Source organism: Macrobrachium nipponense, chromosome 12 (assembly GCF_015104395.2).
Source record: "Macrobrachium nipponense isolate FS-2020 chromosome 12, ASM1510439v2, whole genome shotgun sequence".
Taxonomy (NCBI): Eukaryota; Metazoa; Arthropoda; class Malacostraca; order Decapoda; family Palaemonidae; genus Macrobrachium; species Macrobrachium nipponense.
Window position 1 is genome coordinate 72,912,782 of NC_087205.1, and position 15,243 is coordinate 72,928,024.

General features: G+C 42.0%; 1 long non-coding RNA gene across 1 annotated transcript in view; it reads right to left on the minus strand.

The window, feature by feature from the left end:
* The window catches only part of LOC135225022 (uncharacterized), a 127,630-nt gene that overhangs the window by 110,400 nt on the left and 1,987 nt on the right, over positions 1–15,243 (minus strand). The window contains exon 2 of the long non-coding RNA XR_010316877.1: positions 9,594–9,721. This is a non-coding gene — a long non-coding RNA (uncharacterized LOC135225022). The remainder of the gene's footprint in view (positions 1–9,593; positions 9,722–15,243) is intronic.

Here is a 15,243-nt window from a genome sequence, read left to right on the forward strand (position 1 = left end):
TTCCCAACCACGTTAAGAGTGAACTTCTATCACCAGAAATACACATCTCTAACCCCTCAGTGGAATGCCAGAGAATCGAACTCGCGGCCACTGACGTGGCAGGCCAAGACCATACCAATCACTCGACTAAGGCGCTGGAGTAACGTACTGTTGTACACCTTCGGCTCCCTAAACAGGCTTCGGCACGGGGGGCATTCTCTTTCCCTACCTGTTTAATACCTACAGTAATGCCCTGTATGTCAAACTGAACTTACTCCCAGTCAGATGCTCCATCAACAAAACAACAATAAACCACCTCTGTTACGCTGACGATAAGGTTCTGATTTCCCCAACAGTGCAAGGTCTCCAGTGGCTCATCGACAATTGCCACCAATATGCAGAGGAATTTGATATCCTATACAACGAAACCAAGACCCAGTGCATGTCACTGCTCCCAAGATCGATTAAATATATTGCAGAACTACAAATTTTCCTCGTAAATCATCAGCTGGAATTGGTGAATGAATTTTCATATTTGGGTCACGTTATTATGGACCACCTAAGAGATATGGCAGAAATAGAACAGAGGCATCGTAAACTACAAGCAACTGGCAACAGGATTGCAAAGTTTGCCTTCTGTCACCACCTAGACATGAAACTGTTGCTCTTCCACTCGTACCGCTACAGTACATATGGGTGTTCCCTTTGGACAAACTATACCCAAGAGACCATTAGACATACGTATCACTGTTCACAATGACATTCTAAAACGCCTCACAAACACTCCTCGCTGCAACTCTGCCAAGCAGATGTTCATATAAAACTGCCTGGATAACTTAAAAATCACTGTAAGGCAAACAATGTCCAGTCTGATCACCAGTCCTAAGCAGGAATGTAACTACATGCAATCTGTTCACAAATTGTTATCGCTTTTAATATTTTTTTCTTACTATTATTCTCAATGTTATTACTGTTATTACCATTAGTATGAATACAATCTTTTATACTTCTTCAGCAAATGTGTGGATATTGCCGATTTATAATTTTTTTTATCATGTTAGCTCCTGTATCTACACTTTGTATGTACGTAATTATCTATACTTCATATAGCCGAAGTACATCCCTTGAGCAGAAATAAAGTTTATTATTATATTATTATTAAAAAGAAAAGGAAAGGAGGCAGGAGGATGGGGAAGGGGGTTAAAACATACCCTAAGTTTGATCAAATGATGGCCAGGTGCCAAAATTGGTCTAGATCAGCCAAGCTTTTACCACATAAGTCACACTGGGAAGGGGGCATTAGTCATGACGGGAAGGGGAAAGGGAGATGGGGGAAGGGGGTACAGGTCTGAAAGCTACCTATTATCCAACATGGGTCAAAGGATGGCCACATCCCAACTTTTGTCTAGATCAGTCAAACGGTTACCATATAAGATAGGAAGGGGAGGGTGAAAGAGGAAGGTGGATGGAGTATGGGGAAGAGGGTACAGGTTTCAAACCTACCCTACGTTCTAAGTTCAGTCAAATGATGGCCACATGCCAAATTTTGTCTAGATTGGTCAATCAAGCATTTCCCATTTAAGTTACAAAGGTAAGGAGGAAGGGAAAGGGGAAGGGGGTCCAGGTATGAATCCTACCCTATTAACTAACTTGGGTCAAATGATGGACACCTGCCAAATTTGTTCCAAATCGGTCAAGCTGTTACCACTAAGTTACAAAGGGAAGGGGGAAGGAGATGGGATGGGAAGGGGATGGGAGAAGGGGGTACAGGTTTGAAAATACCTTATTATCTAAATTGGGTCACATGATGGCTACTTGCCGAATTATTCCTAGATCAGTCAAGCAGTTACCACCCAAGTTACAAAGGGAAGGGGGAATGGGATGGGAAGGAGATGGGGCAAGCAGATACAGGTTTGAATCCTACCATATGAAGTTGGGTCAAATGATGGTCACTTAGACAAATGTTTTCTAGTTCGGTCAAGCACCTACCTCATGATTTACAAGGGAAGGGGGAATGGGATGGGGAGGAGATGGGGTTCAAGGTTTGAAAATATTTTAATGATAAGATGAGGTTTCAAATATACTTACCAAACAATTACATTAGCTGTACGCTTTCTTACCTGGCAGTCGAAAATTCAAATTCCTGGAAGCGGTGGCGGCACTGCCATCGTTTGTGTAGGTGATACAGATCCCGCTCACTTTCAGGAATACCCGGTACTACTGAGCTACCTTCTTCAATTCGTTGAGCCGCAACATCCATCTGTGGGGAGGAGGGAGGGCTCTGATTATGTAATTGCTTGGTAAGTAAATGTGAAACCTTATTTTATCATTAAAATATAATTTTCACATAAGTGACTTACCAAACAATTACATTAGCTGACTCCACATTACCCAGAAGGTGGGTATATTGACAGCTTTATGAACAAAAAACAATAATCATGTGCTAACATTATATATAATGTTTGCAGTACCTTTACCTTGTGAGAGAGCAGCTACAGGTAGATACTGCCTCTGGTCGGCGCTCTCATCACGTGTAGGAGACGTGGCAGAATGGCCAGGGTTGTCCCTATTAATGGTAGGATTTTTGCAATCATGAATTACACCGATGATTGACATAACAACAATAATTTGCCCTTGCCCTGGGCGAAAAGACCAGATAAAATCAACACAACACCATCGCTTACACTAAAATCCATATGATACCCTTAACCAGATATAAGAACTGGTGGGTACTTCAGGTACATGTACCCCCAGGATTCCAAAAAACTCAAAAACCTCAAATCCAAGGCGAGGAGATAGCAGAGAGAAAAAACTGGGTCCCCCTATGCTTCCTCTCCCAACACCATTCCCGCTACTGACAACGGTCCCAATCTAAAGCAGTTTTACCAAGTAGTTTCTACCTCCTTCAAATAGTGTGATGCAAACACTGATTTCGACCTCCAGAATGTTGTTTGCATAATGGAGGATAGAGACATATTTTGTCTGAAAGCCAAAGATGTTGCTACTGCACGAATCTCGTGCATCTTCACTTTCAGCACCTTAAGAGCATGTTCCTGAGTTTGGGCATGCGCTTCTTGGATCAAACTCCTCAGGAAAAAGGACATTGCATTCTTTGAAAGAGGGCGAGACGGGTCTTTCACCGAGCACCAGAGTCGGTTCGACTCTCCTCTCACAGTTTCTGTCCTAGTCAGGTAGTGTCTGATGGCTCTGATCGGACACAATGTACGTTCCTCGTTTTCCGACCCGACTAAGTCCGTTAAGTACTTTATCTTGAAAGAACGGGGCCAAGGATTCGAAGGATCCTCATTCTTAGCAAGGAAGTCTGTTACATATGAACAAACTGCACTGCCCTGGGCAAAACCCACTTCCTTACTCAACACCTGCAAATCGCTTTCTCTTTCCGCTGTGGCTAAGGCAACTAGGATTAGTGTCTTCCTAGTTACGTCTCTCAAGGTTGCCAAATTCAACGGTTCGAATTGGGGACCATTGAGCCACCTTAAAACTACATCTAAATTCCATTCCACTTCTTCAGGCTTGAAAATCTTGGAGGAACTAAAGGATCTGATCAGTTCACTGATGTCTTGATTTGACGAGATGTCGAGGCCTCTATGCTTGAATACTGATGTAAGCATGGCCCTATATCCTTTAATAGTTGAAATGGCCAACTTCTTGGCATCCCTCCAAAATAACAAAAATTCCGCAATTTCTGTTATAGATGTTTCAGAAGAAGAGATGCTATGTCGTTTGCACCATGACCTAAAGACTATCCACTTGGACTGGTAGTTTGGCAGAAGAGCTTCTTCTGCAGCTAGCAATAGCTTCTGACGCCCTTCGCGAAAAACCTTTTGCTCTGACCAGGTTCCCGACAGTATGAATCCAGTCAGGGCAAGAGTGGACAATCCTTGGTGATATCGGTTGAAATGGGGTTGTCTGAGAAACGATGGATTTTGTGGAAGTAGTCTGGGAAAATCCACCAGCAGATTGAGAAGGTCCAGGAACCACTCTTTCCTGGGCCAGAATGGCGCTACTAGGGTCAATGTCACATTCTGGTGCGATCGAAGCTTGTTTAATATCTCTCTTATCATCCCGAAGGGAGGAAAAGCGTAAACATCCAGTCCCGTCCAATCTAGTAGCATCGCATCTGTTTTCCATGCTAGTGGGTCTGGAATCTGAGAACAGAAAATGGGAAGGCAATTGTTCCTTGATGTGGCGAACAGGTCTATTGATGGTCTTCCCCAAAGCTTTCAGAGGTCCTGACACACTCTCTCGTTCATAGTCCATTCTGTAACACCTGATTCACCCGGCTCAGCTCGTCTACAATCATGTTCATTTCTCCTTGGACGAATCTTAGAAAAAGGGTGATCCTCTTCTCATCTGTCCAGGTGAGGAGCTCTTCTGCTATCTTGTTGAGAGAGAACAAGTGGGTCCCTCCCTGCTTCCGTACATATGACAATGCTGTGGTGTTGTCCGAGTAGATCGCTATGTTTCTTCTGGTGACTAAATGGTCGAATGCTTGTAGCCCTAAGAGGATGGCCTTCAATTCCTTCCCATTGATGTGCAAGGTCTTTTCTCATTCTGTCCACAGACCCTGATACTCTCTTGTCTCCTAGGAGGGCTCCCCATCTGCTGTCTGAGGCGTCTGAGAAGAACTGCAGGTCAGGGTTCGACACGACTTGGGAAAATTCTTCATGTAATCTTTCCCTCGAATGCCACCAACAAAGATCCACCTTTATCTCTTCCGTCAGAGGGAACACTAGTGAGTCTGGTTGTGTCTTCCGAGACCAATTTGCTTTCAGGAAGAACTGAAGCGGGTTCATGTGTAGGCGTCCTAACCTGACAAAACTCTCCACTGAAGCCAGGGACCCGAGTAGGCTCATCCATTCGAGAGCTGAGCAGGACGGGCGAACCAGAAACTGCTGGACTGTAGACAAGCTGGACTCTATCCTCTTCGGGGAGAGAAAAGCCCGAAAAGCTAGAGTCTAGTATCATCCCTAAATAGAGAATACTCTGAGTTGTAATCAATTGGGACTTCGTGTTTATTAGAATACCCAATTGCTGTGTCAAAGTAAGCGTCTTCTCCAAGTCCTTCACACACTGACGACTGGATCTGGCTCTCAGGAGCCAGTCATCTAAGTAAAAGGCTGTGTTGATCCCCATCAAGTGCAGCCACTTTCCCAGAGGAGCGTAGGAATCGAGGGTTAAAAAAAAAAATACTTGATGGGCGGTTTGACAGGACCGAATCAGAGGGCTCTGAACTGGAAGACTCTCTTCTTGAAGACGAATCTCATGAACTTCCTGGAGCTCTGATGTATGGGGACATGGAAGTATGCATCCTTCATGTCGAGAGACACCATCCATTCGCCCAATTGGATGGCTGACATTACCGATCGACTGGTTTCCATTCTGAATTAAGTCTTCCGGAAGAAGATGTTCAGAGCGCTTACATCCAAAACAGGTCTCCATCCCCCTGATGCCTTGGGATTATGAAGTGCCTGTTGTAAAATCCTGGGGAGTTCGTGTCGGGTTACCTCCTCTATGGCCTCTTTGCTGATAAGCTCTTCTACTTCTAGTTCTTGTTGATCCTGTCGAGTATGCTGTCAAACAGGCAGGTGTATTGGACGGTGTGGATCCTGCGTAAATGGGATCACACATCCCTCTCGAAGCACCTGTATTACCCACTGTTCCGCTCCTCTTCGACTCCACTGCTCCCAGTAGTCAAGGAGTCTTGACCGCACGGGTGTGTGAAGCATCTTTCATTCATTTATCTGTCTTAAAGGAGGTTTCTTGGTAGACTTGGAGGTAGTTTGTAGGTTAGTCCTTGGTCTCTGCTGCCACCTCGACTTACCTCCTCGAAAGGGATGCTTTTGTAGAGGGGAAGCTTTTAGCTCCTGTCGCTGCTCTTCTGTGTGAGTCCACAAGGCCAGAGAAGTCTCCTTGGGAGGAAGCAGATACTCCCAAAGAAGGAACTTCTCCTGTCGCATAAAACCTGTAGGTTTTATTCTGCAGCTTCGATGGAGGGTAGGCGAACGAAGCCTTGCCTGACTCCCTCTTCTTAGCAAGCCACTCTTCTACTTCCTTCAGTGCTTTCTTCGAGGACTGAGAAAGAACTGGTTTCGGTAACCCCGAAGGCGCTGATCTCCTATCCTTCACAAACATCGACAGAGAGGAAGAAGGCGAAGCTGGTTGAAAAAAGTCCAGATACGTCTGTAAAAGGAACTTTAACAGACTAGAATAAGCTGACGAGGGCTTCGAATCCTGGTATTGAGTTTTCTCTTTTTTTCCAAACAGGATGGACGACACCCCGTCTTCTTCTTCTGTCTGGTTTGTTGTCTTCTTCAAAAAGACCATCAATTCTTGAAGTTGATGTTTAAAGGGGCCCAAAGCAGAATCCTTTAGCAAGGGTTTGGACTTCGAATCACCCTTGGTCGAAGTCGAAGTCGTGGCTGTCATACGGCTCTTCTTCGAAAACAAATGAGTGGGAGTCGAAACAACACGAGACATATGAGGCAAACAAGTTAAAACAGCACGAGACTTATGAGGCGAACGAGTCAAAACTCCTATTGACACACATCGATAGCATATATTCGTCCGAAGTTATGCTATCCGAAGAGGACTGACGATCTTCCTGGAAAATCTGGTCCGAGCGAGATGCAGGAAGGTTGTGGACTCCAGTGCTCCTTGGATTTCTTAACATCCCTCTCCACACCCTGGGCATGTCTCTTCAATGGACGCGACACTAAATCACTCCACACTTTTCGCCTTGACACAGGCGACTGCACTTCCAAGTCAGAAGACAACTACACGTCACTGATATCTACGCCCTTCCAGCAGCGTTTCATGGGCACTCGCGAGTCGATAGTCGACGGAGTCGGCGACTGACCATGGACAAACTCCCCCAGTCTCCCTTCTAGCTCCGGTATGTCTTCTCCCGGGAGCTGAAGAGCGGTACAGGGACCTTCGTCTAGGAGAATGGGGGGAACGGACAGCCGCCTCCTCGGACACGACACTGACACTTGGCCTAACACTGGCCTTTTCACTTGACTTCTCAACAAAAGCACAAAACGACATCCATAAAGGATTTCGCAAAAAACTCAAATTTCTTGTCCATTTTGGACTCTAACATGGAAATGGTTGTTGGGATCAGAAACATGGGATACCTGGTCTGGAGTAATTGGTACTGAAGTTGGAGGACTATCAATAGGTGAAATATTAGATAAAAGCGGAGAAGATAGCGACGGTTTGTGCGCCTCTAAAGGCACAGGAGTTGTCTCTACTCTAGTTTTACTACCCGCTCTAAGAGCTGCTTTCCTTTTCCTATCCTTGTCCATTTTATCCAAATGAGCTTGAAAATCTTCCAACCTTGTTCATCTAAACTACAGCACTCATCACAAGTTAATTCCTTGCTACAGCACTGACTCCTACATTTAACACATTTAGAGTGCAGATCATAACATAGTTTAGCTTATACCTAACTGACGAAGAACTAGCATCAGACATCTTCGTAATAACTTGTTAATAACTAGGTAGCTGGCTGATGAAGCAAAAAAGCCAACCAAGAAATTGTACATCACCAAAAAGATCTACTAATCCACAATGGCGACGAAAGTCGACTGCAACAACAAACCACCGCTGTTACCCCGTGGCCGGCAGAAAACGAATTGAAGAAGGTAGCTCAGAAGTACAGGGTATTCCCGAAAGAGGGCGGGATCTGTATCACCTACACAAACGATGGCAGCGCTGCCACCGCCGCCAGGAATTTGAATTTTCGACTGCCAGGTAAGAAAGCGTACAGCTAATGTAATTGTTTGCTAAGTCACTTATGTGAAACCTACCCTCTTACCTAAATTGGGTTAAATGGTGGCCATGTGCCAAATTTTGTCTAGATCAGTCAAACTACTGCCATATAAATTACGAAGGGAAGGGGGAAGGAGAAGGGGGTAAAGGTTTGAAACCAACCCTATTAACTAACTTGAGTCAAATGATGGCCACTTGCCAAGTTTTTTCCAAATCGATCATACAGTTACCACGTAAGTTACAAAGGGAAGGGGAAATGGGATGGGAAGGGGATGTGGGAAGGGGAAAGGGGTACAGGTTTGAAACTACCTAATTATCGAAGTTCAGTCAAATGATGGCCACAAGCCAATTTATCTATTTTGGTCAATGGGCTACCACATATGTTAAAAAGGGAAGGGGAAAAGGAAGGGGAAAGGGCAGGGGAAGGGAAAGGGCAGGGGAAGGGGGAAAGGGCAGGGGAAGGGGAAAGGGCAGGGGAAGGGGAGCAGGGGAAGGGAAGGAGAAGAGGGTACAGGCTTGAAACCTACCTGCTTTCAAAGTTGGGTCAAATGATGGCTACAAGCCAAATTTTGACAAGATTGGTCAAGCACTTAACACACATGTTAACAAGGGAAAGGGAAAGGGAAAGGGAAAGGGAGGGGGGAAAGGTGGTGAAAGTGGGTTTGAGTTTGAAACCTACCCTATTATCTTAGTTGGGTCAAATGATGACCAAGCGCAAAATGTTAGCTAGATAAGTCATGCAGTTACCACGAGATACGTACAAAGGGAAAGGGGTTGGGGAGGGTGGGAAGGGGGATGGGGAAGTGGAAGGGGGTATGTATTTCAAAACCATACCCACTTCTGCTTCCCCCAAAATGATGGAAAATGCCAAATTTTGTCTATTTCAGTCAGCGCTCACAATTGTCTGTTTCAGTCAAGCACTTACCACATAAGTTACAAATGTAAGGGGGATGGGGAAAGGGGGTATACCTGTTTGAAACATACCCTTTTACCAAAACTAAGTAAAATAGAGACATGCCAAATTTTGTCTAGATCAGTCAAGGATTAACCACATAAATTATGTTATAAGGGGAAGATGTAAGGGGAAGAGTAAGGGGGGGGACAGGTTTGAAATCTACCCTATTACCTAAGTTGGGTCAAATGATAACCATATTCCAAATTTTTTCTTGGTCAGTCAAGTGGTTACCACATAAGTGGGAGATGGGGAAAGGGAATGGGGTAAGTGGAAGGGGGTCAAGGTTTGAAACCTACCCTATTACCCAAGTTGGGTCAAATTATGGCCATTGCAAAATTTTATCTAGATTTGTCAAGCGGTTACCACTTGAGTTACAAAGGGGAGGGAAAGGGGGTACATGTTTGAAGTCTACCCTATCATCTCAGTTGTATCAAATAATGGCACAAACAATGTGTGTGCGAGTGCTCATGTGAGTGACAGTGTGCATATGTGTGTACTTGCGTGTGTTAGAGTAGGTTTCTGCTAGTAACATAAAATACTTGGAGCGAAAGAAAAAAAAAGAAAAAAAAAAACCTTAATTCTCCACCTAATCTTTAGCAAATACGTACCGGTACAATAATTACACACCTAAATTTTGTTGCATGCCTACTCCCAACAAGTAATTTTATTTTTTACAAACTTTAATTAACGCTGGTGACATCATGGGATGAAAAAATAATTAGTTTTTGCTGTATATTGGATAAGAAGAGGGTTCATTTTATAGAAAATCTTATGCATGAATGTATCAGGTAAACTGAGTTTTTTTTCAAATTGTTCAATTTAAATTTTTGAGGCTACCGCTTATTGCCAATGAGTTGGGGCTTACCTGACAATAAACAGTTGTTTATGTGACCGTGTTTGGAAATGGGTATTAATACTCATGCAGATTTTGAGCGTAGTACCAATTGTAGTTATTGAACTACAAATTCTATTCGTATCAGCGGGTTTCAATGTCTGCAAATGAAAAGAAATATATGTTAATATAAAAACCTATGACAACATTTCATTCAATCACCTTTCATTTTATAACCAGATTTGACTCCATAACAGTGGTTTTCAACCAGTGGGGAATTTCTGTTGCAAAGGAGAAATTGTGATCACCAATTGGCAGGCTCAAACTGGCTCTAGAACCACACAAAATGCAGTGTGCATCAGTCGGCACGACTAAGATGTCATGCTGGGCTCTCTCTCCTAGCTTGTGTGTCTGTGTTAGTATTTTGTTGCATATAATTTGGAATGCACCTTATGAGGCAGACAGTTTTGGAAAAGAGAGGGGGAGGGAGAGGGGACTGACATTCTGACATGTGGTGAAAGGGGTGCATGGGCAAAAAAAGGTTGAGAACAACTGCTTTATAAGATAGAAAGCTTATCTTTTCAGTGCAATAACCTTGGAAATTTATATGAGTCAGTACCTTACAAAATACTCTTCATTAATGTGTGCTAGGCAACTTACAACAGACATGCTTCTATTTTGGTAATAAATGGAAAGGTTACATGCTTTGAAATTTCAAATTTCATGAAAGTAAACTTGCTATTCTTTAATCCAGAACTTTATATGACTTTATTTAAAAACTGCAACACTAGGTTCCCGATCACCAGCAAGTCTAAATTAGCACATACCACACACATGCAAATAAGTACACAAGCACTATTATTTCAACACACACACTGGATGCTAATGAATGCAAAGTTGTCTATACAGAATTACCAGACGTAGTAAACAGTCTAAGGAAGAATGGGATAATGCATATGCCACAGTTATAAAGAAAAGCTTCCCAATGTACCCGTTAGAAGCTTGAGATCAGGCATACCAAGAAGTCTGTTTTTAATAATGAAACCTCTTACTAACAAGGTAATAAGTCTGTTGATATGTTGCCATACATATATTGTCGAGAAAGGAAATGTATACAGCTTATTTTTAGCATATAAACTTAACTCTTGAGTTACTTTTGAGTTCAAAAGAACTTAAAATTTTTGGAAGAAGTTCCACCTTAAACCTTGGGTATAAATAAAGAATGCAAGGATATGTGACACTGCAGTGCGGATTCAACAAAAAGGGAGAGGAGATTGGCATTCGCTAGATTCGATATTCGGGTTTAAACTTGTAGGCTAGAACTGTCCACATGGTGCAGATTCTCATGTGAGATCTCGCCAAAGCAGTAAACCAAATGAGAAATAGCATAGTGTACACCCACCTTTATTGTTCTGAAACCTATATACTTTGGATGATACTACCATAGATAAAGAGAGAGAGATTGGACAGCCAATGATACCCAAACAATATGTGACGTGCACTGCCTGGCACCATTGTTATGTGTTGATTATTATGTAAACAATGATGCAACTAATTTCTCAGCTGTCCTTCAAGAATGTCATATGATTTAGGCACCATTTACTAAACACATTATGTATCCTGTATGCAGAAATAAAAATATTTACTTTTGCTGGCATATTTTTTCTCTAGTTAAGCCATAATGTTTTGCAAATATATGGTAATGGTACATTATGATCATGCTGCATTGACAGCCTATTTTCTCAGCAGTTTTTAAATATTGGTAAATGATCTCTGCAGCATTTGTCAATGATAATGTGTACTATATGAAAAAATAAAATTATTAATTATGTCCACTGTAGTTTTTATACACTTAAGCAACAAAGTTGTGTTTCCCAACTTTGTGGACATTATAGGCCCTTCCTTCCTTCAACCAATAAACTTAACAGTTTTTGTTATTCTCTAGAAAGCAGAATTACATTACTATCATCCTTAAACCTTTTAATTCAAGGGTCAAACCTGACAGGCATTAAAATTTGACAATAGTATGCTAAAATAATGGTTACCTCCAACGCTGTCATCCTTATAAGCTTCATCCATAAGCATATTATTAATAGCCTAGGTTTAATAGCCTGATACCTAACGGATAATATTCAACTGCCTGTGCAATCATTTTTTTTTATAAGAATTTTAAAATTTACTGTACCCAATACTGTCAATAGGGACACAATTAATATTGTAGCTTGTATAGGCCGGCTTGCCCCTTCTGGTTGCTTATTAGACTATATCTGCTTTGGTAGCCTAATTATTGCCTCTTAACACATTCTGGACTTCATAGTCCATTGCTGAAACTTAAGCTCATGCATACCCAAAGATTTGAAAATGTACTTTGGCAGAAAATGCTTGTTGCATATGCATGATCCATCATTGGCTCTTTATCCCTACTGCATTTCTAACCAAAGTAAGGTAGTAGTCCTGCTTATTGTTCTTGTCATGAAATCTTAAAAACAAAATTGACAAAAATCAGCCTTGAACCTCATATCACATATTATTAACAACAGGCTTCATACCCTGACCAACAAATATTTTAAAGGCATATTTGAACCTTAGCTACTCACAGCTCTTACAGGGTAGAATACAGAATGGGTGGCCTCTACTGTGGCAAGACCACTTTCCCAAAAAAGTACTTTACCCCGTCCTGTAACCCAGGATAGACATTAGTCAAGAGCCAGCGTCCGTCGAAGCAACACCTCAAGACCTCTCCTTTCCTCTCGAAGTAAGTTTTTTCTTCCAAGTCACAAATTAAGGCCACAATTTCCGATTTTCGGAAAGGTAGTCGCACTATAGTAGAGGTGGCCACAAAATGGCCATTCGGTATTTTACCCTAAGATAAACTATCTAATTACAGAATACACGTGATTATAATCTGTATTAGTTCATATTCATACGGTCGTATTTAGAGATGAGTACATTGTACTGTACAGAACTAGAACAAAGCATTTAAATGGACATAGAAGCTAACTGTACAGCTTCAAGTGTAATTATTACCAGGAGGTGCTTATGAAAAGCTATGTAATATGTCAGTCACACTGACATGTACTTCTACATTTTCAGCTGCGATGTACATTCTAAGTTAGGCTAGCCTGTAAGGTAGATAGAAAAATCAGCATTCCTAAAGCTTAAGCCCAGTAAGACTACTTTGTTAGGCTAAGGGTAGGCTATAGCAAGTTACCCTTGGTTACTTGTAACACAGCACCGTTACACTGACCTGTAACTCAGCATAGTAGTACTTATTTACATTGTGCAGTCTACATTTAGGCAGCCTGCAAGAATAACTTAAGAATTTCATAGCTAGCCAAGACTTGAGCTGTATTTCATAGTCTGTGGTAAAGGACAGATAGAAAAGCCAGAATTCCTGAAGGTTATGGCAAGTTAGGCTACCTTTGCTAAGCTAAGATTAGGATACAGTAGGCTATCCTTGATTATTAAATGATCAACCCTGGTAGACTAGCTGGCTAGCCAAGTTAGATTGTGTCTTGATTAGTGAACCCACTATTTTGTAGGAAAATATTATACCACTTTGATTAATAATTTCTTCTTTCCCACCATTATCCCCACAGAGCGCCTACAGTTTAGTTGGCCAAGACTATCATCTGCTAGAAAACTGGCTGCGGCAGACGAATACAAACAAGTGGTAAAACTTTACAAAGCTAGTGTGTATGTTTTGTCCAGACCTAACCTAACCTACTCTAACCTATCGCTGACAGGGTCGGGGCATGGTCGGGCAGTGTCGGGTCACGGAACTAGCTACTTACAGTGGCAGAGGGATTATGGGCCGGGCAAAAGGTGTTGCGCAGCCTGGCCAACTAAACTGTAAACTACCCCCTACAATAATGGGTCGGTTGCCTGATAGGCCTTTCCTTACAATATTAGGCATGGTTTATTATTTGGCAAAGGGGCTTTTACAACAGCATGCCCTTGCTGCACATCATCCACAGTTATTGGCCATGAGGATAACCTTTGACTAAAAAGTCCACCTGCAAGGCAGCAGTTTCCACAGTTATTGGCAGTGGGCCTAGCCTTTTACTAAACAGTAAGACAGCAAGGCAGCAGTTTCCACAGTTATTGGTGGTGGGCCTAGCCTTTTACTAAAAAAGTTTGACTGCAAGGCAGCAGCTGTCCTTTTAGTTGTCTTACTACACGCAGAACCTACTGTGATAGTATTCTTACACCCCTACCATAGGGTGAGATATTATATAGGATATATGTGTGTGTATATATATATATATATATATATATATATATATATATAAAATATATATAATATGTATGTAGATAGCCTATATGTAAATAATATATATATATAAATCAAAGTGGTATAATATTGTTTTTAAAAATAGTGGGTTCACTAATCTTAACATGATCTGTCAAGTTTACGTTTAAAACTATAGGCTACGTAGTCTAACTAGTACATACGAACTTAAAATATCCTTTTGGGTAAAAACGATATGGTTAAAATGGAAGAATAGTATACTACCTTAAGCGTTCTGGAGGTTTGAGAACTTATTGTTAAAGTAAACGAACTGGACATTGGTACGGCAGCCGTACCCCGATTGCTGTAGATATTGGTACGGCAGTGAATTGCGCATGCGTGAACCCTTGTTTACCGCCTCAGTGACAACAAGAAAAATGGCAACGGAACCCCATGAACCGCGGTGTAATACATTAGTTTTCGCCGAAAAACAAATGTTTTCAGGCTTTAACGAGCTGAAAGAAGCAATAGACATATATGAGGACTCAAACTTTCAAAAAATTGTGGGTAATATCTATATTACCATTCCTCGGCGGCCTAGACTATGGCAGTTGCGGTTTTTCTGTGGTTTTACCTCATAAAAAAGAATTTCAAGTACTAATATTTATTCGGACGACTGTAATTAACCCCCCGGGGCTCGTACTAAACACGGTGAAATACATTTGACGCCCCAATTCCTGGTGGCTTTCGTATTCGCGGGAACGAACGACGCAGGATGCTTCTACAGAAATACCAAATTGTATATACGTAGGTCAAGAACAATCGAATCGGCCCTGAAAAGAACTCCGAAGAGATTACAAGAGGATTTGAAATACACAGAAATCGTGCTCTGCTGTATTCCTGGTGGTAAGGAAAACTACCAAAGTCGCTCCTCTGGTAAACGGCCAAATCAATCGTAAGTAATTGCAGCTGATGGAGAAAACGATAGAAGTTACCAGCTAGGGAAATGGCAAAATTTAACAAAATTTCAGCACTATTCCATCAAAATTGGGATAGTTTTGTTTTAGTAGCACAAAAACGCGGGACAAAACTCACAAAAGCAATAACAGGCGGGGGTGGAGGACATTTTGCTAACTAAAAAAAAGTGGGAACAGATGTTCGAAAAGCGGAATTCTGGTCTTATATACAGAAGGATTAGCAAACTGGTAAACGGATACAGCTAGCTAATTGCTGTACCTACAGCAAGTCAAGAGCACAATACGGCATCACTAACAGAATCTGCCTTACCCCCACCACACTATGCTATTTGTAAGGCAGGAAGTCTGAAATTGACGCATGCACAATTCACTGCCGTACCAATATCTACCGCGATCGGGATACGGCTGCCGTACCAATATCCTGTGCCTAAAGTAAATCATACCTAGTCTTGTAAACACTTTAACACTTTAAAAG